The sequence below is a fragment of the Hippopotamus amphibius genome, chromosome 6, assembly GCF_030028045.1.
Source record: "Hippopotamus amphibius kiboko isolate mHipAmp2 chromosome 6, mHipAmp2.hap2, whole genome shotgun sequence".
Classification (NCBI taxonomy): Eukaryota; Metazoa; Chordata; class Mammalia; order Artiodactyla; family Hippopotamidae; genus Hippopotamus; species Hippopotamus amphibius.
Window position 1 is genome coordinate 39,780,344 of NC_080191.1, and position 21,625 is coordinate 39,801,968.

The window sequence follows — 21,625 nt, forward strand, 5'->3', positions numbered from 1 at the left end:
TCAGTATTTGCTAATCTAGTTTTTGAAGGGAGTTTTTGGAACATTACCACTGTGAATAGCAAGAATCCTCTATGTAAAAGGGTAATAGTGATAATATAAAAATAGCTAAAATTTACTGAGTGTCAGCTATGTGCCAAATGCTGTACTAAATAATTTTACACACATTAACTTGTTAATTCTCATTATTTGGGAATTCCCTGGCTGTCCCATGGTTAGGACTCAGAGCTTTCACTGCTGCTGCTGGGTCAGGTTCAATCCCTGGTCGGGGAAATAAGATCTCGCAAGCCACCCAGTGTGGCAAACAAACAAACAAAGAACTCCCATTATTTTATTTAATTCATGAGGTATGTACTATCCTGACCCCACTTTTCAGATGAGATAACTGAGGTTTTAGGAATATTAACAGTTCTCCCCATGAGGCTCGGATTTTTTTTCTCTGGCAGACTGAATTCAGAGCCTGGATTATTAAAAATATTTCTTGAATGATAAATTACTTTGTTGCATTCTAGTCTCTTTGAATTTGTAAGTGCAGTTTTAATATGTTTTTTGGTTTTCATTTTGTTCTTTAATAACTTTAAGTTGTAATTTATTATAACTATTTGTGACCCAGTCTAACCATTGGCATATTTAAAGTTCCTGTGTTGAGTCTGTGCCTTTTTAGAAGTCTTCAATGGTTCCTCATTCTAGAAGATGTGAAGAATAACCCCTTTGGAGAAACAATGATTATTAGGTATCTGAGTTCCTGGTGACATTGAAAGTGGCAGATTTCCTCAAAATATGTTTTCTCCATCTGTAAATTAGGAGAATTTTAAGGTCCTTAACAATGCTCTAATTTTTTTTTTAAGAAAATGCAACTTTATCATTATTAAATTTCAGGAAAACAGAAAACTCATGGAAAATGTTAATCTTCAATAATTTTTATATTACTCTAAAAACTTGAAACCCTACCCAAATGAGATAATGAAGAATTATTTTAACTTTATTGATAAAACATGAAGGTTAACTAACTTCTCAAACCACTGGCTACAGACATGAATGAAATTAAGTGTTCCTTATGAGTCTAGATTTAAACAGCATTATTTCCCGATAGTATTCATGTGACATATCACACAAGGTGTCATTAGAGAGAATTACAGTATTCAATTAACACTGAAATTATTCATTATCTGTAAGCCTTTTGTGATTTGTGATGGAGAAGATGAGGGTTACCTAAGGAGCAGAATTATGACAAGCTCAAAAGGAAAATGCCTTGATGCCCAATGAAAAACAGAAACAAAAAAAAGAAAAGAAAAAAAGCGCACAACTTTCAAAGCAAAATTTTATATCCCATTTAGAATTCTGTCCCAGGGCTCTGTTAATTGCAATTGCAGACACCTGTAGAGTTTCCTATGGGGGGAGGGAGTCCCAGAAGAATGCATCTAGGACTCAGGGCCAGGCTACCTTAGGAAAGGTGAGCCAGCCCTTCCCCAAGAAATATGGAATTCTCAAACAAATTTCAATTGATCACTTCCCAAGTTCAAAACAGCCTGCTGATTTCAGAATATATGTTTCTATTTCAAACTATGAGCAACCAGGTATCTTCTTTTAAAAAACGAGTAAGTTAGCTGTAGGAAGGAGAAAGGAATCATAGAATTGAAACTCTATGGAGATTAAGCAGCCTTTTTGTTGAAAGACAAAAGCAAAGTCATCTGGCTAAGAGGAATCCATCAATCAGAGAGGAAAAAAGTTGAAAATCTCCTTAACTCGACTCTGCAGATCTTGGTTTGAGACCATCTTTGCTATTCTTGATTGAAAGAAAGAAAGGAATCCACTGGATTGAAAACTGCTATGGAAACTGTGGTCTTTGTTGCAACCCAAGTGAGTAACAGGTCCCAGAAAAATGAGTAAAAACAAATGACTACTCTACTGCAGGTTCTCCTCATAGAAAGAGTGCCGCTTCAACACATAGACAGAAATAAACACCGTCTAAGAGTTCCATTTCAAGAGCTCAACACTCTCATGGTAATACTGTTAAACATACAGGGAAAAGTAAACATTTTTAACTGGTATTAGAAACATATTCAATAGAATTTACAGTGCAGGATATTTTATACTATTTTATTTATTTCTCAAGTCTCTGCCATATTTTTTAACTCATCAGAAGGATTTCTAAAGAAAATTTTCTATTTTGGGTGTATGCCATCTCTTTTATTCAAAAATGTATAATTTATATTTAATCAGTTTCAAATTATTTGAGGCATTCGTGCTTGGGACCTTTTCTATAGTTCATATTCTTATAGGTTTAAAAAGAAGTACTGAATAGTGGCAGATGACAGGAATTCATCAAGTATTTATGAAATAAGTGAATGAATATATGTAGAAAATTATTTTCCTTAAATATAATTATCTTCTGAATAACATTATGAATTTAAGCCCTTGTATTTAGTATTGGAATTATTTTGAACTGCAAAATCATGAATAAAATCACATGGTATAAAATCACATAGTCTTGTTGGTAAACCTTCATGATCTGGAATTTCTGCAGAATGACTTTTCTGTATGGACTTAATCCCACTTCTTTCCCCTCATTTTCAGTCCCTCTCCTAGTGAATTGCTAATGAAGAACTGAGAAAGAAATACTGTGTAAGACCATCAAGTCTTGCAAGGAGGAAGGTATACTGTTCTGAATTATTAGGGAGAGTTTAAGTAAACTCTGTGTCACTTGGAATAACATCAACATTATTTTCAAGTAGGTCTGGCCCTGGGCAAATTATGAAGTAAGAGAAGTTTATTTTTTAGGTCCTACCCTTCAGCTTTCCATGTTCTATCTCAGCTCTTTGTCTCTCTTCCATTGCCTGCTTGCACCTGTCCTGATCCAGATCCCTTGAGGTGTCCACAAGCTGCCTTTTAGATCCAACTGTACCCACAGCAGCCCTCCATCTGGGCCTGATGTGAGCTGACCTATGCTCAGAACTCTTTCAGATGTTCTTCCTTCTTCTCGTCTGAATCAAAACTTTCTTGACCTGAGTTCCATTCTGTCAAGACTCTACTGCCAGCTCTTCAAAAAGATTGCTAAGTGATCTAATAAACACAGCCTTATGGATGCAACACTCAGATTCATGTATTATGAAAGATATTTTCCCTCACTCCTTTTTAAAAATGATTGTAGTGAAAGAATAACATAAATTCAGATAAAATGCATTAGTCACAAGTGTGTAACTCAATGAAGGTGATCACACATGAAAGCAGCACCCAGATCAAGAGATAGAACATTAGCAACAGCCCAGAAGCCCTTTCCCAAGCGCTATGTTCCCAAGAGTCTGCTCTAATCTAACTTCCAAAGGCATAAATTCTGTCCATTTTGTACTTTACTTGAATTATTCTATTTGTACTCTAATCACGGGAACACGGAGGTAAGCAAGCTACAGAAGGCCTGGGAAAGATGTCTAGACATAGCATCATTTCCATTTGTCTTGGCCCTTGAGTGGTCTTCTAGGTAACACAGGAACACAGCTCCTGTCTTTAGTCATATAGTCTATTTGAACCAATACCTTACCTTAGAAAATGGATGGCATTTACCACCCAAATTACATATTCATGTTATCTTTTTCATCTTAAATTGGGGCTGAGAAAAATCCAGTTCAAGCTCACGATTCTGTTGAGTTGGTATCAAATATCAAAACCCCAATGGGGGAAAAATGCAGAGAACTGGAACAAGTGGGCGTGGGATGGAATAAACATTCTAGCCTTAGCTGTTGTGTCTCTCAGCTGTGATGCCACTATGGTAATGTGATCCTACATGTGTGGTCACCATAACCAAAAAGCACAGCTTCACTGAAAGTCACCCGGAATTAATTAGCCTGCAGCATCTGAATCAGCCGGAGAAATGTTCCCATCAGTGCTCCTTGTAAAAGAATTCAAGTAGCAATGCAGAGAATAACAATGATGCTGAATTACTAATTCTGTCAGCTGTGTTCTTCCATTTTTTTCCCCGAAATTTCTTACTTAGTCACAGTCTACTCTAAGTTCATAGGCTTGGCAATGACCTCTTTTTTTCTTTTTTAAAGATATATTTTATTATTTATTTATTTTTATTACTTTTGGCTGCACTGGGTCTTCGTTGCTGCACAGGGGCTTTCTCTAGTTGTGGTGAGCAGGGGCTACTCTTCAGTGCGGTGCACAGGATTCTCACTGCAGTGGCTTCTCTTGTTGCAGAGCACAGGCTCTAGGCTCATGGACATCAGTAGTTGCGGCACGTGGGCTCAGTAGTTGTGGCGTATGCATTCATTTCTCCGCGGCATGTGGGATCTTCCTGGGCCAGGGATCGAACCCATGGCCCCTGCATTGGAAGGCAGATTCTTAACCACTGCACCACCAGGGAAGCCCTGGCAATGACCTATTAATTCAATTTGTGTAAGGGATTGCCCACCAGTCTGCTTGGAAGTGAGCTGCAGGAATGCTGGTTAGTGATAATTTCACCTCAGTCTGACTTAATTTAACCTCAGACTGTAAGTCTATAAACCTATGTATTTTTACACCATTCTATAAATGCCACAGCAAATAATTATTTTTTGTTTTGGTTTTTGAAGTTTGTTTTCTTTGCCCTAATGGTATGAGCCAATCACTGCCCGATGACCATCATGAGCTAGCTCCCAGAATTGTTGGACAATTCATTTCTAGCATCTCGTTAACCTGGATTTGAATCTCTGCTGTGCTTTCTGCTTAGCAAAGTGAACTTGACTAAGTGACCTGACCTCTCTACGTCTTCATTTTCTCAACTGTAAAATGGGCTAAGAAAAGTATCTACCTTTTACAGTTGTCAGGATTAAAGATTATCTGTATAATACGAAAAAGTTGGCTAATATTACGACATATCTTACTACATAGAGAACACTACATACATCTTTAACATAATATTTATCTGTCATACATTTAACTTTACTACTATTTTGGTAGTTATTTTCTTTACCTACCTGCCCTTTACCCAATGAGCTTTCTAGAATCCAAAATTAGGAAAAGTGACTTTTTATCTCTATGTTAGATTTAGAAAAATCAATCAGTTTATTTGTGGTGATCCTAATTTATAAGTGAACAGAATTAACAAGAAAACTTTGCCTTATGCAAGTTTCTAAGTGGTATAAATGTAAACAAAATGCTTTAAGTACTCAGATAAAAGACTCAGAAACATTTTAATCAAAAATATCCAAACTACCAGTTATAAAGTAAATAAGTCACAGGAATGTAATGCACAGCTCAAGGATTATAGTCAATATTTTATAATCACTTTGTATGGTGTGTAATCTATAAAAGTATCAAATCCCTCTGTTGTACACCTGAAGCTAGTATAATGTTGTAAGTCAACTATACTTTAATTAAAAAAAATACCCAAGATGTAAACATAAACCAGTGACAAGACTCTCAATAGAGCAGGAAGTTGACTAAGTATATCTTTTATTGTTCTCCTGTCTTCCCTTTTTGTTCACTTTCTTTTCCTGGGGTCAAAGTCTCCCTTCCTAAACCTTTCTGGTTCCCATTTATCTCCACTGTAACACTTCTCTCAGATCTGTGCTTCCCAGGCCACTCAAACCCTGTATCTCCCTAGCCCGTATCAAAACAACTTCATCATGTGACACATTCTTAAAGTGTGACCCAGTTTGCTATTACAGTGGAAAAAGAAAATTCCCACTATGGTAGCTTAAAAACATTATGGGACTACCTAGCCAAAGAAATGTCCATGGGAACAGGCAAATCTTGGTTTAGCTCAAAAGAATTCATTCTTAATGGTGGAGTGTTGGAAATTCTTTACAGAGCTGTGGGTGAGACAGTTTGGAAGAAAATTAATTTTCTTAATAGATAAATCAGTCAGCATTTCAATGACTGTATAGCCCTGTGGGTAATCCCAGTCTTGATTAAACATTCTACTTCTGTGTATATATATATATGGGGGGGTTTAATGGAACCTTCCCAATACTTTTTTTACTACATGTAAATATGTCTACTAAACATACCTCACATCTTTCCCTCCTCCTATCACTTGTAAGTTGTTACAGGACACCATCTGAGGCCATATTCACACACCCATGATAAGCTGGACCTGAAAAGCAATTATCCTGGATTAGCACAAGTCCTCTGATGCTAAAGTAGCAGCCAGATCCATGCATGCAGTTGCTTCCTGACCCTCAGTTACTCTTCACAGAAAACCTGTGGAAATGTGAGTAGAGCAGTCCTTATGCTATTGGTTTAATTGGCTTACCATTTATAGATCTGCCCTCAGTTGGAAAACAGATTTATTTAGTCACTAAGAGATTCATCCAACCTTGGTACATATTAGGCAGCAATTTAATGCTTATTCATTGGCTGGCAAACAATCAACTATAAAAAAGGGAGGTGACAGAATCAATATTAATGCTGGAGTGGGACTTAGACATAAATCACTGAGAGCTGGATCCCCTTTTACTGCAGATTAGAAAACTAAACAGAGAGGTTAAGTAACAACAAGCGTTGGCACAAATGGATCTGGTTCCCAGGCTCTGGGTTTCTCTTGTAGTGCTCCCTGCACTATGATCTCTGGTCTACATGTTAAAGAGGAAAACTTAGGGGCATAAAACACAGTGTGATGCTGATGCTGTAAAGTGTTATCACCACTTGTTAGGAAGAGCTGTCTATCCCACTGATATTTATACTCAAAATACATTTTACTTGTCTAACCCTATAACTACATAATGTCTATGATAGCTTCCACTCTTATGGAGTTTTCATTTATATACTTAATCTAAAAAAAAATGCAAATGCATTTGTTTGCAGTTGGTTCAACAACTGAACGATGAGAAAAACTCAAACGTTCTGTGGTGGTAGATATTCCTATAACAGAGCCATCACCCCCAGAATCACTCTGTTTGTTATGTAGACCAGTAAATACAATACATGAGGTGTCCAGAACAAGAACTTCTCTGGTGATTCAAGGAAAGAATAGAAGAAGCTGTCTAATGGTATGATAGGGAATGCCAAGAGTGAGAAAACTGAGGGAATAAAGCATGAAGTGATCAGTCTGGTGTTAATACTTGGTTATTGGTACTGAAGTTGGAGTCAAACAAGAGCTGGAAACTTGAGAACATGATGAAAATAACTTTGGATAAAACATGAAAATCAACCAATTTATATATTACATATTATTTATTCTTTTCTTTTCTTTTTTCTGCTTTTTTTTTTGTAAAATAGCAACTTACTGCCTCATGTCAGAACAGCACTTGGTTTATCACTTGACTCTCACCTACTAATTTGGAATCCATGAACTTTAATATTAGGTTACTTTTCATTTTGATCCATGAAAAGTATATAAATGATGAGTTAATTAAAAACAGATATATATAATCCTTATAGTAGGAAACAAAATTGAAGCATTTGAATCATTGGAGAAAATACCCCCCTTGCCCTTGTCAGAGAGGAAATGAGTGTCTGAAGACTCTCTCTGTATGAAGGATACAACTCCAAGGACAGAAAGGCTCACATTTTCCAAAGAAAACATGAGGGATGGGTCACAGGAGGCACAGATGAAATTCCCAAAGTGCTCCCTGCCGTACCTGACCACCATGCCATTTGCTCTTGTCCTGTGCATGCTATCTTTTCTTCAAATTTTTAAAATAACCATTCAAAACAGAAGATGCTCAGAAATGAATTGGAAAGAGTTAAAATGGGCTGCATCCAAATGAGGACACCCCCAAGCATGGAAATTATGGGTTTGGGAGAATCATTTTCTTGGTTTATTTGATTAACACTTTGCCACTAAGGAGAATTTTCCTTTGAGGTTTCTTATTCTGGATAGTTTTTAATGTAATTGGTTTAAGGGATACTTTACTTAAATATCTTAAAAAGAAATCTGCCACTAACTATAAAATTTTCATGTTCAGTCCAACTGACTTCAAAGTAATACAAAATGCTTATTCCCATGTGACACCTATCAGTCTCCAGCTGTGTTCCTGATGGAGACTGACATCTGAAACCAACAATTAAAGTTACCTAATGCCAGGGCTCTTTAAAGACTAAAGGGCTTTACAGTACCCTATCAAAGGGGCTCTTAACCAACTCATACTATTATTGCTTCTATAAGTGTGTTGGGAGGATTAATTTCTTGACACTCATTTAACATTACAGGAAAAATAATTTTCAGAGCCAAAAGGTCATTCTTTGCCAAATCAGCACATTCAAAATAGGATATTTTAATGAAAAACTGAAAGTATTGTTAAAGCTTTGACTATTTTGTATGTATTCTGTAATTATCCTGGCCTTTTCTCCCATTATCTATGTGACATCAATTAAGAGGTATTACTTAAATTTAAAACTTGTGTCAAAGAACGTAACCCCTACCAACACACACACACACACACACACACACACACACACACCAGAGAGAGAGAGAGAGAGAGAGAGAGAGAGAGAGAGAGAGAGAGAAGCCCCAGGATATACTACCGTTTAGAATAAGATATAAGAGCAATTTTCTTATTTTCATGACGTAGAAGTTTCAAAACTCTTGCAGCCATGACTACCCCCAAAACTCAGAGAAGGTGGTTTTAGGGAAACATAAGGAAATATAACTAGTATCAAGCTCTAAATTTGAAACTGAATTTATTTATGTAATAAACATTTATTGGATATCTACTATGTGCCAGGTCTTGAGATAGTGCTTAGCACTATGGGTAGTGGATGACTCAAAGGATTCTTGCTGAGAGTGGGAAGTGACATCTTTCTGACTGCAACTAGAATCAACATGTAACTCCTTTATCTAACCCTATCTTCTTCCCTTTCTACTTCCTACTAAGTATAAAAGAAGTCTTTTCTCCTCCTTCCCTTGAAGTTCACCGATAAGAATGAATTACCAAGACCACATAGAATTGATTAGAAAGATTTAAAGGAACTTAAAGGAAACTGTGCAGTTGTTGGACATAAGTTAACTAGAAATATAAGAGAAATGGAGGTTCTACCTTTGCTCAGAATTATAATTCATCTGCACCTAGAATGAGATTATGGTTTTGGTGACTATATTCCATAAAAAAAGGCAAATTGCAGTCGAGGTTTGTGTGTATTCATTTCTTCACTTTATAAGACAATTGTAACTCTTCAGTTTCCTCACAAGAAAATTCTAGAAGCCTTTTAGTAGAGGTCCATCAAATCATGAAGTTAGGAAGAAACATTTAGGGATATTAAAGCAAGGGAACAATCTTTGCAAGAAAGGTTTCTTTTTGTTTTTTGTTTTTTTAGTGTAGATTAACTCATATATAACATTGGGGTATTAATAAAAATTGAAATTTGGGGGTCAACTTTTGTTTGTTAGACCATCTCAAATATATATATAAATTTTTAAAAGAAGAAAAAAGCTACAGATGCTCATTTTCAAACTGGTGTACAGCATCAGAAAGTACAAAATTCCCTAAGTACTAAGTTGAATAATCCTTTATTAGTTTTAATGTGAAAAATTATTCATCATTACTACTTTAACAGAAATGCTAAGGGCATTTAAATAACAGATTTGTTTAATAATTTGAGGGGTCTAAGTGAAATGAAGATTGAAAAAAAGAAGAGAGAAAACATTGTCGTTTATGTTTGATCAATAGTGGCACCAAGGCACAATTTGTAGACTCCATAACAAGCAGTCAAGTTAAACTAGGAGTTAATCTAGCTAGTTAACTCATGGTATACAGACCACTGATGGCCATGAGAAGCTAACTGTTTCATATAAGCACACACTTCAAAGTTACAATGAAATAAAAAAGGAACTAAAGCAAGTTTTTATTTGTTTTGAAATACGACCCTCAATGAGGCATTGTTTGCATATGGAACTAAACGCATAAACAATGCCCCTGTGGGTTTAATTTGTGAAATGAGCGTAAGCCTTGATGAGCTATGATCTTTGCTATTTAGAAATAGAAAACCACTTTTAATTTTTCGTATTCATCTGAGGACCAACACAAAATATGTAGACTCCCCAAAGTAGCTTAAAGTTTGAGGTTTTTCTCAGCAAGAATTTAAATGATAGTGTAAAATTGTTTTAAAAGTTATATGTCATAGGCTATGAAGTTTTATGACAAAATATCCAAATAAACATATTTTTAAATGCTCTGATATTAAAAATACAAATGAAATACTTTCAGTTACTGGCGATGGGTACTTGATTGTGTCCTCATCCTACATGGGCAGTCCTGGTGCATTGTACATGCATTACGCTTCATTTTTAATTTGATAGTCTTTTTAAGTTAAGCATCATAGTGTTGTGTTCAAAATGTATTAGCATTGTTTTGAGAAAAGTAACATAATATTAATATTGATAGAGTACTCACCTTATCAAACATAAATATCTTTGAATTTTGTTTCGATACTAAGAATAAAACTGTAAATACAAGACCTACTTTACTCTAAAAGTAATATAAAATGTAAATGAAAAAAGTGTTATATACACACACGACACTATTCTTTTTTTATTAATTAATTAATTAATTTTATTGGCTGTGTTGGGTCTTTTTTGCTATGCGTGGTCTTTCTTCAGCTGCAGTGAGCGGGGGCCACTCTTCATGTGGTGTATGGGCTCCTCATTGCCGTGGCTTCTCTTGTTGTGGAGCACGGACTCCAGGAGCATGAACTTGAGTAGTTGCAGCACATGGGCTCAATATGTGTGGCTCATGGGCTCTAAAGCACAGGCTCAATAGTTGCGGTGCATGGGCTTAGTTGCTCCACAGCATGTGGGATCTTCCTGGAGCAGGGATCAAACCCGTGTCCTCTGCATTGGCAAGCGGGATTCTTAACCACTGAGCCACCTAGGAAGCCCGACACTTTATTCTTATTGCCAGTTATAACTTACCTTTGAATTGACATCCAGCTTCTACAGGGAGTGTTAGTAAAGTGGGTAGGTCATGTGCTCTTGATTGCTGAAATTTGATAACCATGGTAAATGGATCTCATTCATTCTATCTTTGTAATAATATTCTGAATTCTATACAACAGGAAACCTATACTAAATAATTGTTTTATGTGTTTCCAATTTTAGCCAACAAATATAAGGTCTATAAACAATCATCCTGAAAAACAGTTAGAAACAAAGGGGAGCATAATAAAGGTTAGTCTTGGCGTTTATGTTACTTCTTAATTCGTTGCATATTTTTATAAAAAATTATGGTTAGAGTTCCTATTAAAAATTTGTCATCCACCGTCACAGCAACACGTACAATGTTATGTGGTCAGTAACTTCAATCAGCGTGAGAAGAATTGAGAGACCTGTATTCCATTTTCCTTTCCCCAACAATTAATGAGCAAATCGCTTAGACTCTCTGCAAGTAGCATTTTGTAGCTGCAGAATGAAAAGTTTGGGCCAGATTACAATCAAACCTCTTCACAGGCTTATAAAATCAGTTATTCTATGACAGTGAATATTTTACAGTTATTGAAAAAATAAAATAAATTTTTTATCTGAAGTTCTTTGGTGGGTTGCTGACAAGGGTGGAGTAAGTAAATTAGAGAAACAGTGGAAGGAATTACTTAAAGATGAATATTTTAAACATGCAAGATTCCTAAAATTCCAACCCTGGATATACTTTGATGACCTTTGCCCTATTTTTTGTTATATAGTCATTCAAAATACGGTGCACACTTTTAAAAACTATTTATAGGCAGCTTATGTGGATAAAATATGATTAGAAAACAAAAGCACACAAGAAAGAAGAAAGGTAGGATGGGGCTTAAATGGTGTAGTGCTGAGGCTAGTACAAAAAGACAAACTACAGTAGCCTATACCCTTGCCAACAGATGAGTCCCAAATGTGGTTCTAAACTTTTTAGCAGTAAGACAAAAAGAGAAACTTGATTAGTTACACAATTCTCAGTGCCATCAAAATGTAAACAGCCTATAATTCTGATGGTACTAAAATGTCTTTGTCTTCCCAATAAAGACAGTCTGTAATGTCATGTACTAATCTTCAACCACAACCTACCAAGTAGATGTAATAACTCCTTCCACTGGCCTAGTCTCACTATTAAGATTTCTTGTGTCTTTCAAAAAAATTACAGCTATACCAATGAATAGAACGATATATTTCAATGAGGCCCAGGTAATAGATGGAGGCTCAAAAAGTATGTACACAGTCTATCTATTAAAGAATTATTATTGTTTATTCAGCATGTTTTTATAGAGTGCCTGCTATGTGTGAGATTCTGCATTAAGCACTGCAGAGGATTCAAAGATGAACTGCCTGCAACATGTTATCAGTAATCATCATCCTAAATAGATTATTATCCACACCTAAGACACACACAAGTATGAAGGCTGTTCGTAAGAAAGAACAAATATCACCCGTGGCTGGGTGGCTGGGTGGCTGCGTGTGAGCAGAGAGTGTTGGAAAATCAGGATGGGATCAGAGATTAGAGGCTCTGGAATGTGAGCAAAAAGTTTGTTTCCCTTCCAAAAACTAAAGGAGTGATGTGAACAGAAAAGTGAATAATCTGTGTTGTAAAGTGAATAATCTGATAGGAGAAGTGGGGAGAGGCGTTAGAAATGGAGAAACCAATTATATGGCTATATATATAGTGTGCATAGAGTAAATGAGGCCCAGATTAAGTTAGCATTAAAAAAAAGAGGGGAAAAAAAAAAACTGCAAAGGAGGGGAGAAAGCCAAGCTCATCCCAGAAGTAGAAGCTATGGGACTGAGCAAGTGATTGGATGAACAGGGCTAAGGAGTGAAAGGACTCTTTTCCACCTGTAGGTGGCTGAGAGAGCACTGCTGCCGTTAGATAGGGAAGGGAACACAGGGAGGGGAGTATCTTGTTTTGGGGGAGGCTGAAAGAGAGAGGCCATGGCTTCTGCTTTTGGTTGTATTGAACTGTACACTTTTCTAGTCTTCATGACCTAAGGCCAGGTCCAAATACTACCTTCCTCATTCCCTTAGCTGGAAACAAACTCTCTGCTCTGAACGAAAATAGCCTGTTTGTCAATGTTTCTCTTAAGGAGCTTGACATTTTCTCTCTCATGTAACAACTATTTTTAAATGCCCTATTTTACGCTCTAGACTGAAATTTCCTGGAGGACAAGGACTCTGCCTGGTTCATCTCTGTCCCTCCTTACACTGAGTGAGCACATGTGTAGGCTAAGAGCAGATGTGGAGGAACATTCACATTTAAGTGGCCAGAGGGGATTCAAGGAAAGGATAAGGAAGGATTGATCAGAGAGGTGGAGGTGACTGAGGCCAGAGCAGACCCACAGAAGCCAAAGGAGAAGAAAATTCCACCGAGGAGCTTCTCACTGGGGCCATTCAACAAACAACAGGTCCTTGCACAGGAAGACTAAGAAAAGGATCTGACCGTGGAAGAAGAGTGTAAAAGGAATCTGATTCTCTGAAATCCAGGGTGAACACTAAGCAATGCCACCAGGTCCCTGAATGTCTCTGGATTGATGTCCTGGATGGATTTAGTCCTGGTAGTTATGAACAATTATTTTTTGGCAATAGGGCCAATTTGAGAAGATGTTAAATGTTTATGGATTTTTTTTTTTCATTCAAAATTAAGATAGCTTCTTCACTGGAGAAAGGGTCAATTCTTACAAGTTAGACTGCCTCTTACTTGAAAGGTAATGAGAAAAAGGCTATAGCATTTTCAGCACTCAAATATTCAGACGAGGCAGGACTGAGTAGCACCAGGGCAAAGGCTTCCCTAGGAGTCTCACACGTGCACTAGTTCATTTCATCTTGAAATAAAAGTTTGTGGGCTCATCCTTTCCTTTCAGATGGGGTAGCTTTGGCTCCCTTCAAGTTAAAAGCAAGTTAGCAGGGGCACTGTGGCTGGATCAGTTCATTTAATTCAGTGCAATAATAATGAAAGCTTATTATGTCTACATGGGGCACTGAGAAAGACAAACATCCTGAATCCTTCCCCTCCTGTTATTTTCTAACCCAGCCCTCCCTCATCTGTGGATGTAAAGCTTCCTGTCTTAGTGGGTTGTCCTCAAGCTCACCTCCTGAGCCGTGTGCCCCAATCTCTGTTTTTTGAACCCGTTGACTGCTTTAGAAATTCTCTCATGAAGCTGCGACGGTTCATCACAGATACTAAGCCACAGAAACTATAGGATACACGCAGAACACTTTATCCCTACTAATGTAGAATAGTAAAACGTAGAATTGGTTTGGGCTTAGAGAGTATATCAAATTGTCCAAAGGAAATCCTACAAGAGTTATATTAAAACCCACAAACACACAGGAGGAGGGTCCCTGTCACACTGAATATCCTCTGCTCTAATGCAATCAGGTAGGTTATCAACTAGAGTATTTGTTCATCCTTCATTTAAGCACCTAATTTTATTATTTGTTTTAGTAACTATCAAGTACTAGATACAAGGTCCTGTGCATGGAAAGGAAAGGAAGATGCAAGGTTCTGCTTTGCCACATCTGCTCTGGACAGTTGTCACAGCTGCATTAAGATATTTGTACTTTATTAAACAGAACTTTGGACCCTCCTGGAGATTTTTAACTAAGAGAAGAGCTGCACTTAGGAGAAAGAAAAACTCATCTCTGTCTAATGGATTGGCAGAAAAGAGCTTAGAGGAGGGGAATGCTTATGATGACAGAAGAGGTGGATATGGAACTGGGCCTGGGGAGGCAGATATGATAAAAAAGATGGAAGGATAGATGAGGAGGCACTGCCAATGCAAAATAAACTTGTCCTCTTAATTTATTGCCTATGAAAGGTAAGAAAGAGAGGTGAAGGGTGGATTCAAAGTGCTGAGCATCAGTGAAGGTGGTGCCTTTGACAACATTAATTAAAGAAGAGGAACTGGTGGAAGAGCTCGGGGGGAGGGGCTGGGCTGATGCATTCAGCTTGGAGTGTGTTGGGCTTGAGATGCTAACAGAATGTGCAGTTGAGGCTTCCCAGCCTTCTGAGAAGGAGATTTATGTCATTAAGAGATTATGGAATGAATGAAATTGTAAAAGAAGAAAATACAGTGAAGAAAGAGAAGAGAACCTATGTCTAGGTCTATTTTTGAGTGTGATTGAGAGACAAGAAAAAGCTCTGTAGGAACTAGAAAAATAGCAAGAGGATAACAGAAGTCAAATCATGGAAGTCAAAAGTGGACTTAGCAGAAGGCTGCTGTCACTGACACAAATACTTCCTGGAGGTCAAGGATGAGGAAGACTAAGAAGTGACCATCAAGAGACCACTGATGATCTTAAAAAAGAGCAGTCTTAGTAAAGGGATGGGGGCAGAAGTCAGATTTCTAGGATTTACTAGGTCTAAAAGTTGACACACTGAGTCCTGACCACTATTTTTGAGAATGTTGGTAGAAGAACAAAGAAATCAGATGAATAGAAAAGACATTTTAATGGGTTTTGGAGGGGGGTGCTGAGAATTGTATACCTAGAGTTGAAAAATATTGTATAGTTTCCAAACGCGCTCTAAAATATAGTGGAAGGAACGAACATTACAAATAGCTTTCATTATAGTTTTCACTGATATTATAACATTTTCACTCAAAAATATTCAGTTTCAATGGATTTCTGCAATTCAGCAATCTTCCTAACTTCGAAATTTTATAAAATAAACAGATACTGGAGTTAAGCTTGCAAAATGCATTACTTTAAAATTGTCAAATCAATTTATTTGCTATCTATAAAATAAATTTCCTCCTTCCACCAATCATTGAATTGTGTATTTGGGGACTTTCAAATCATCATCAGTGAACATTTTTCACAAGCAGATACATATCATTAGGCTATATGATAAGGAGTTGCATAGAACAGAATAATTGGACATTCCCTATTTTGAAATGTAGATAGTTACAAGCCAATGAAATCAGAAGGACAACAAAGTGATCTCATTCATATTTTGACTACAAAAGCACTTAAAACTGTGCTTTTGAAGTACTGGAGGAGAAATTAGGATTGTTATAGTATGTTAAAAGAAACACCATGTGAGGTGAAAATAGAGAAAAAAAAATTACACTAAGTTTGTTAGAATATGAAAGTAGCGCAAGTCTGCGGGAATTTGCAGTGAAGCCAAAATGTAATGGCACACAGAAAAAAAAAAGGAGGACTCATCTTCTATGTTAATGAGACCACACCTGTAATAACGCATTCAATGTGGGATACTGCTAACGAAAATGAACATCTAGGAAACTGGAAATAGTTCAGAGACAAGCAATAAGAATGATTAAGGGCTTGGAGAGACTGAACCGAAACCAGATTAAAAGGCCTTACATTTGTTTAATGTGGCTAACAGATGACTAAAAGTGGGCATGATATCTGTTTATAAACATCTGAAGGTTGGGTGTAAACATGAAAGATAGAGTAGGATTGCATAATATGGTACTAAAAGGATTTGATTTGAGAAAATATTTCAAGAGAGAACTGAAAAGTAAATATAATGAAGCTGTCTCCCAGAGAGCGTGCATTTCCTTTTCTTTAGAGACTCAGCCAAGAATGAGGAAGTTTAGCAGAGTCTAGCAGAAGAGAATGACCCAACAGGTCCTCTGCAGATCTGATTTCCTCACTTTCATAAACCAGTAGAAAATCTTTTTAAGCTTGATCTGTTTGCACAAAATTACTCAGAAAGTGTGTTTATTTATAGATTTTAGAAAATCAGAGGCACAGCACTTTAGATTCCTGTGCAATCATGTTTTATCTTCATTTGCTCTGTCACTGGCCACTGTTCATGTTGATATTGGCCTCTAAAAAGCCACCTTCCCAAAGCTCAAAGGGTTTGGCTTAGAATTTACTAGTAAACAACCAAATGACAATTTTTTAAGAATTGTGTATACTTCCAGCTGGACTTCAAAGGTACCAAAAACGAATAATTTAAGAGACCTATTTTGGGATTATTTCTCTAAGTATCCAGTCTTCTGCCTTCTTTTTTGCTGAATATAGTGTTGAGATCTGAGCAGGAATTTGTGGTGCACTCCCAGGTACAATCCTTTCCGTGTCCCCCATTTCTTGTTTTGTAGGAATTCGGCTTCATTCAGTCTCCTAAAACCTTTCCTGAGTTCCAGAGCACGACTTCTTGCTTGGCCCTGGAAGAAACCTTTCTCTACTCCAAACTCTGATGTTTCAGTTAGTTTGGCATTGGGCAAATGAACTTTTGTTCAGTAACAGTGTCTTATTCCATTTTTTAGCCTAAAGTTTGTTCTTACTAAAGTGATGGAATGGTTTTCCCTTAAGGTCACCTTAAAATAAAATAAAAATAAAGTTTTGGATTGTGAGCTCTTAGAGGGCTTTGTTTGTTTAATTTGACTTACACACAAACCAGTGTCAAAACAGTGCCATGCCCACTGTAAAAATAAACAAATAGTAGATGATAACTGCAGGAGGGGTTAAGGAAAGAATTGCTGATATGTAAGTCTTTTATTTCCACTGATTTTCACTATAAAGTCACATTTTCTTCTCCCTCCACAACAAATGTCCTTTCTCAGATGAAGTTGAACATTCATGGATATTCTGATGGCCTGATTCATGTCACATCAAACCTGCTAGTGTTTCTGAATCACTTCCAGAATTTTCCAGCAGATTTCGGACTTCAGAATTTTCCTCCCTTCGTGTCCTTTCAGGCTCCTTGAGCCTCTCTCCATTGACCTACTTTTTCCTCTCCTTCTCCTTGCCTTGTAGAACTTTGTTGCAGTACCAGACTGAGCCAATAGATGCTGCCACTTCATGATGTTACCAGTTTAAGTTTCTTTTTCAGTGGCTAATTCCTAAGTGTTTGTTGAGGGGCGATGTGGAAGATAATGAGCCACTATTGTCTCCCATGAGAATAATTTGGTTTTTAATTGGGGGCTTATGAATTGTTTGAATTTAACAAGTAAGATAGTAAGAAAAATAATAATAAAATTAATTTTAAGAGGACACTTCAATTTCAGATACTTCAAGTATATTTTAGGCACAGAAATCAATTGACTAATACCATAATTTTAAATGTAATACCTAAAAGAATTTTGGACTCAACATTTCTCTACAGTAATGGAAAGTGAAGGCTTGAAAATTTGTTTTGGAAAGCCCGGGGGACGTAAGGACTGTAATTCTTTTTTTTTTTTTTTTTTTGGGGGGGGGGGAAGTACACCAGGTTCAATCATCTGTTTTTATACACATATCCCCGTATTCCCTCCCTTCCTTGACTCCCCCCCCTCGAGTCCCCCCCACCCTCCCTGCCCCAGTCCTCTAAGGCATCTTCCATCCTAGAGTTGGACTCCCTTTGTTATACAACAACTTCCCACTGACTATTTTACAGTTGGTAGTATATGTATGTCTGTGCTACTCTCTCGCTTCATCTCAGTTTCCCCTTCACCCCCCGCCCCCTCCCATACCTCGAGTTCTCCAGTCCATTCTCTGTATCTGCATCCTTGTTCTTGTCACTGAGTTCATCAGTACCATTTTTAGATTCCGTATATGTGAGTTAGCATACAATATTTGTCCTTCTCTTTCTGACTTACTTCACTATGTATGACAGATTGTAGTTCTATCCACCTCATTACATATAGCTCTACCTCATCCCTTTTTATAGCTGAGTAATATTCCATTGTATATATATGCCACATCTTCTGTACCCATTCATTTGTTGATGGGCATTTAGGACTGTAATTCTTTAAGCCAGTGTTTCTCAAACTGGTGCATGAGATAATTTTAGGTGGTACAAGATAATTCTTATTTCTATACAGAAGATTAATTTGCAGGGCCATCCTCTATGCATGGAAAATTATACTGGTTTTCCATTTATGATGACCATAAAAAGTTTCCTTTATCATATAAAATTATATAATAAAAATAGCTTATTTAAAGAATAATATTGAGCTGATAATATTAAAGGTGATATGGCAATAATTATAAAAGTGGTATGCAGTAGAAATGTTGGAAATAATGGCTCCGCAACACATTTTTGCCTGTACAACCTTAAAATTCTTAAATTTCTTGCACTCAACTTATTTCAAAGGTGGACTGAAAATGTGAGATTTTATATAACTCCCAGTGGCATCTATGTAATATATATTTAAGGCTATGTAAATGTATCTGAAAGCAGTAATAAGAAGTTTAATATTGTGATGTGATTCTGTATTTTTGGGGGGGATAACTTCTGCAAATGTATTCTTATGTAGATTATAAAAATTGTGTGGGGGGCAAAGTAACTTGAAAGCAAAATTGGTATTGCTGAAAATATGATTTTAGAAGGGAGTAAAGAAACATGCTAAAAGACTATATTTGTGTGAACAATATGCTGCACTAAAGTATGAACTTTAATTTTATCCAAATTATGCATCTTCTCACTTTTATTTAGAGGTCAGACTAATACGTAATGTTTCGTACCAAAATGACATTTAAAAATCTGTGGCCTTATGAGGAGAGTATTACATTCAGCATTGTACTTAATTTTCACATGCTAATTGCTATAGCCACTGACCAGTCCTAGGCAGCGAATAATTGACAAAACATTTAAATTGCATTTTGCCTGTAACATATAAACTGTACTAAAGTAATTACTATTTTTCTCACTACTACCACTAATACTAATAGCATGGCAGTGGCTAAGAGTGGCCTCTGGGGTTACACAGAGGCTGGTTTGAATCTTAGGACTGCCACTTATTAGCAAGTTGCTAAAAATTCTGAGTCAGTTCTCTCACCTGTAAAACAGGGAAAATAAGACCTGCAAAGTTAATTAAATCTGCCCACTGATATTTTCCTCTCAAGTGTATAATAACTGGCATCCTCTCCAGGCCAGAATGTGCTCTAGATCTTGGCCCAAATCCCCTTTGCGCCAAACCCACCACCAGAACCCTTTCTACCTTGACATCAGAAAGGAAACATGCCTGGCAGTGCCTAAGCCCTCCAAAATAAATCTGCAGGAAAGAAGACCCAGTGAGTGATGAGAGCAGCAATGAGCACTTTTATCAGTTTAAATTTACAACCTCACCTTTCCCATTGCCTATTAATAATTGTAGATAATGCCCCACTAATCAAAAAATAAGTCGAAACTACAAGAATTCAATATTTGTTTTTGTTTTGAACTTGACAGTGTTGGTGTCCCATTGCTTAACACTAAGGTGAAGCAGAGGGTGAACCTTTTTTCTGAACTTTGTATAGAATATAATTCAGTTGATAATATATTAAAACTAAATTTTCTTTGGGAGTAATTTCTACTAGTTAACCTCATCTCTCAGGCCACATCTAAGGCAGTGTAAGGGGCTGCTTGTTGAATCATAAGCTTTGCATTTAGAGACCACTGGGTTTATCTAGGGGAACATTTCTTATGTTTCTTTGGGCCTTAGTTTCCTTATCTCTTATACAGGATTAAATAATCACCGTAGAGTTGTGAAAACTACATGAATTCACATATACTGAACTCACATATACCGTAAGTGACCAGTGTAATAACTGACATTCAGTAAATTCTCAATAATTAAAACACTTATAATCAATGTGACAATTAAAGAAGCTGTTCCTAACATTGGCAATAGGTTGTACCTAAGAGGTGATTAAATGGATGCAAAATTTATGTATTGTTTATTGCCAACTTTGCGCAGACCTCTGGCTGTGACATCCACATGGGTGCATATAGAATATTAGATCCTATGTGGGTGCATAATGCACGCGCACAAGGCTTACGCATGAAATGTCTCTTCAGCAATGTGCCTGGGGAAGCTCTGACGCTGTCTTGGAAGTCGGTCGTCGCAGCCTGACCTTTTGAGCGTTTGGGAGGGATGCCTATACCTGCACCCAGCGCTGGAAGGGGCCCAGGCCCTTCCCAGCACAGCCTATCCCCAGACTGCTTACTCGTGCTTCGCATACATCTTCACCGAAAAGGGTATTTCTTCCCTTCAGAGAAAGCTCCCCAGTCCGACGTGGGGTGGTTTTTACTTTACGTGGTTGCAAGGAAGCGAAGTTCCTTCTCCCTCCTCCCTTGGGGTAAGTGGAAAGGAGAACCGCAGGGAGCCCGGAGTGGCCGACACCCGGGGATCGGGTAGCAACCGAGTTAGAGACAACTCGGGGGCCGCCGGGCAGAAGCAGGTGGGGACGGACAGTGGTTCCCCGGTCCGGGGAGGGGAGTGCGGCCGCGGGTCCCTCCCCTCCGCCGGGAGGTGGCAGCGGCCGGCGCCAGGCCAGTGGGGGCGGGGTGGGGGCGGCGCGGAGGGCGCGGAGATTACCGCGGCGCCACCGGGGACGCCCAGGGCCCCGAGCGGTCCCCACGCGGGACCGCAAAGGATGACAATAGGCGATCACCCGAGGTCGAATAAAAAGGAGTCGCTTTCCCGCACGCCGCCGTCCCCCGCCCCGCTGCCTGCCCCCGGGAGGGGTGGGGGCCCGGCGGCCTCCAGTGGCCGCGGGCGCCGGCGGCGGCGTCCTCCGCCCCCATCCCGCGCGCAAGTGTGAGGCTGCAGGCGGCGCGGCGCACGCTCTGCCGCTCGCGGCTTCCGTGCAAAACTTCGAGCCTGGCTGCGTGAAGTTGTCGCGCCCCTTTCCCAGCGGGAAAGAGCTTGGGGAGAAGCCGGGCCGTGAGGACCGCGGTGGCTGGGCGCGCGCTCTGCTTTTCTTTTCTTCTCTCTCTTTTTTTTTTCCTGTCGTCGATCCGGAGTTTTGGCTCCTCTCCTTTCCTCCTCCCCCTCGTAGCCGGCTTCTCCCCCCGCCCCGTCTCTCCCCCACTGG

The 21,625-nt window shown here is 38.3% G+C and overlaps 1 protein-coding gene across 2 annotated transcripts in view; it reads left to right on the plus strand.

Annotated features, from left to right (window-relative positions):
* The window catches only part of EYA4 (EYA transcriptional coactivator and phosphatase 4), a 299,421-nt gene that overhangs the window by 12,992 nt on the left and 264,804 nt on the right, over window positions 1-21,625 (plus strand). Inside the window, exon 1 of one of the 2 annotated variants that reach the window (XM_057739428.1) lies at window positions 20,806-20,887. The exons of the other annotated variant lie outside the window; for it this stretch is intronic. The gene's annotated coding sequence lies outside the window, so the exon portion shown is untranslated. Of the gene's footprint in view, window positions 1-20,805; window positions 20,888-21,625 lie in introns of those variants that run through there. 2 annotated transcript variants of the gene reach the window in all.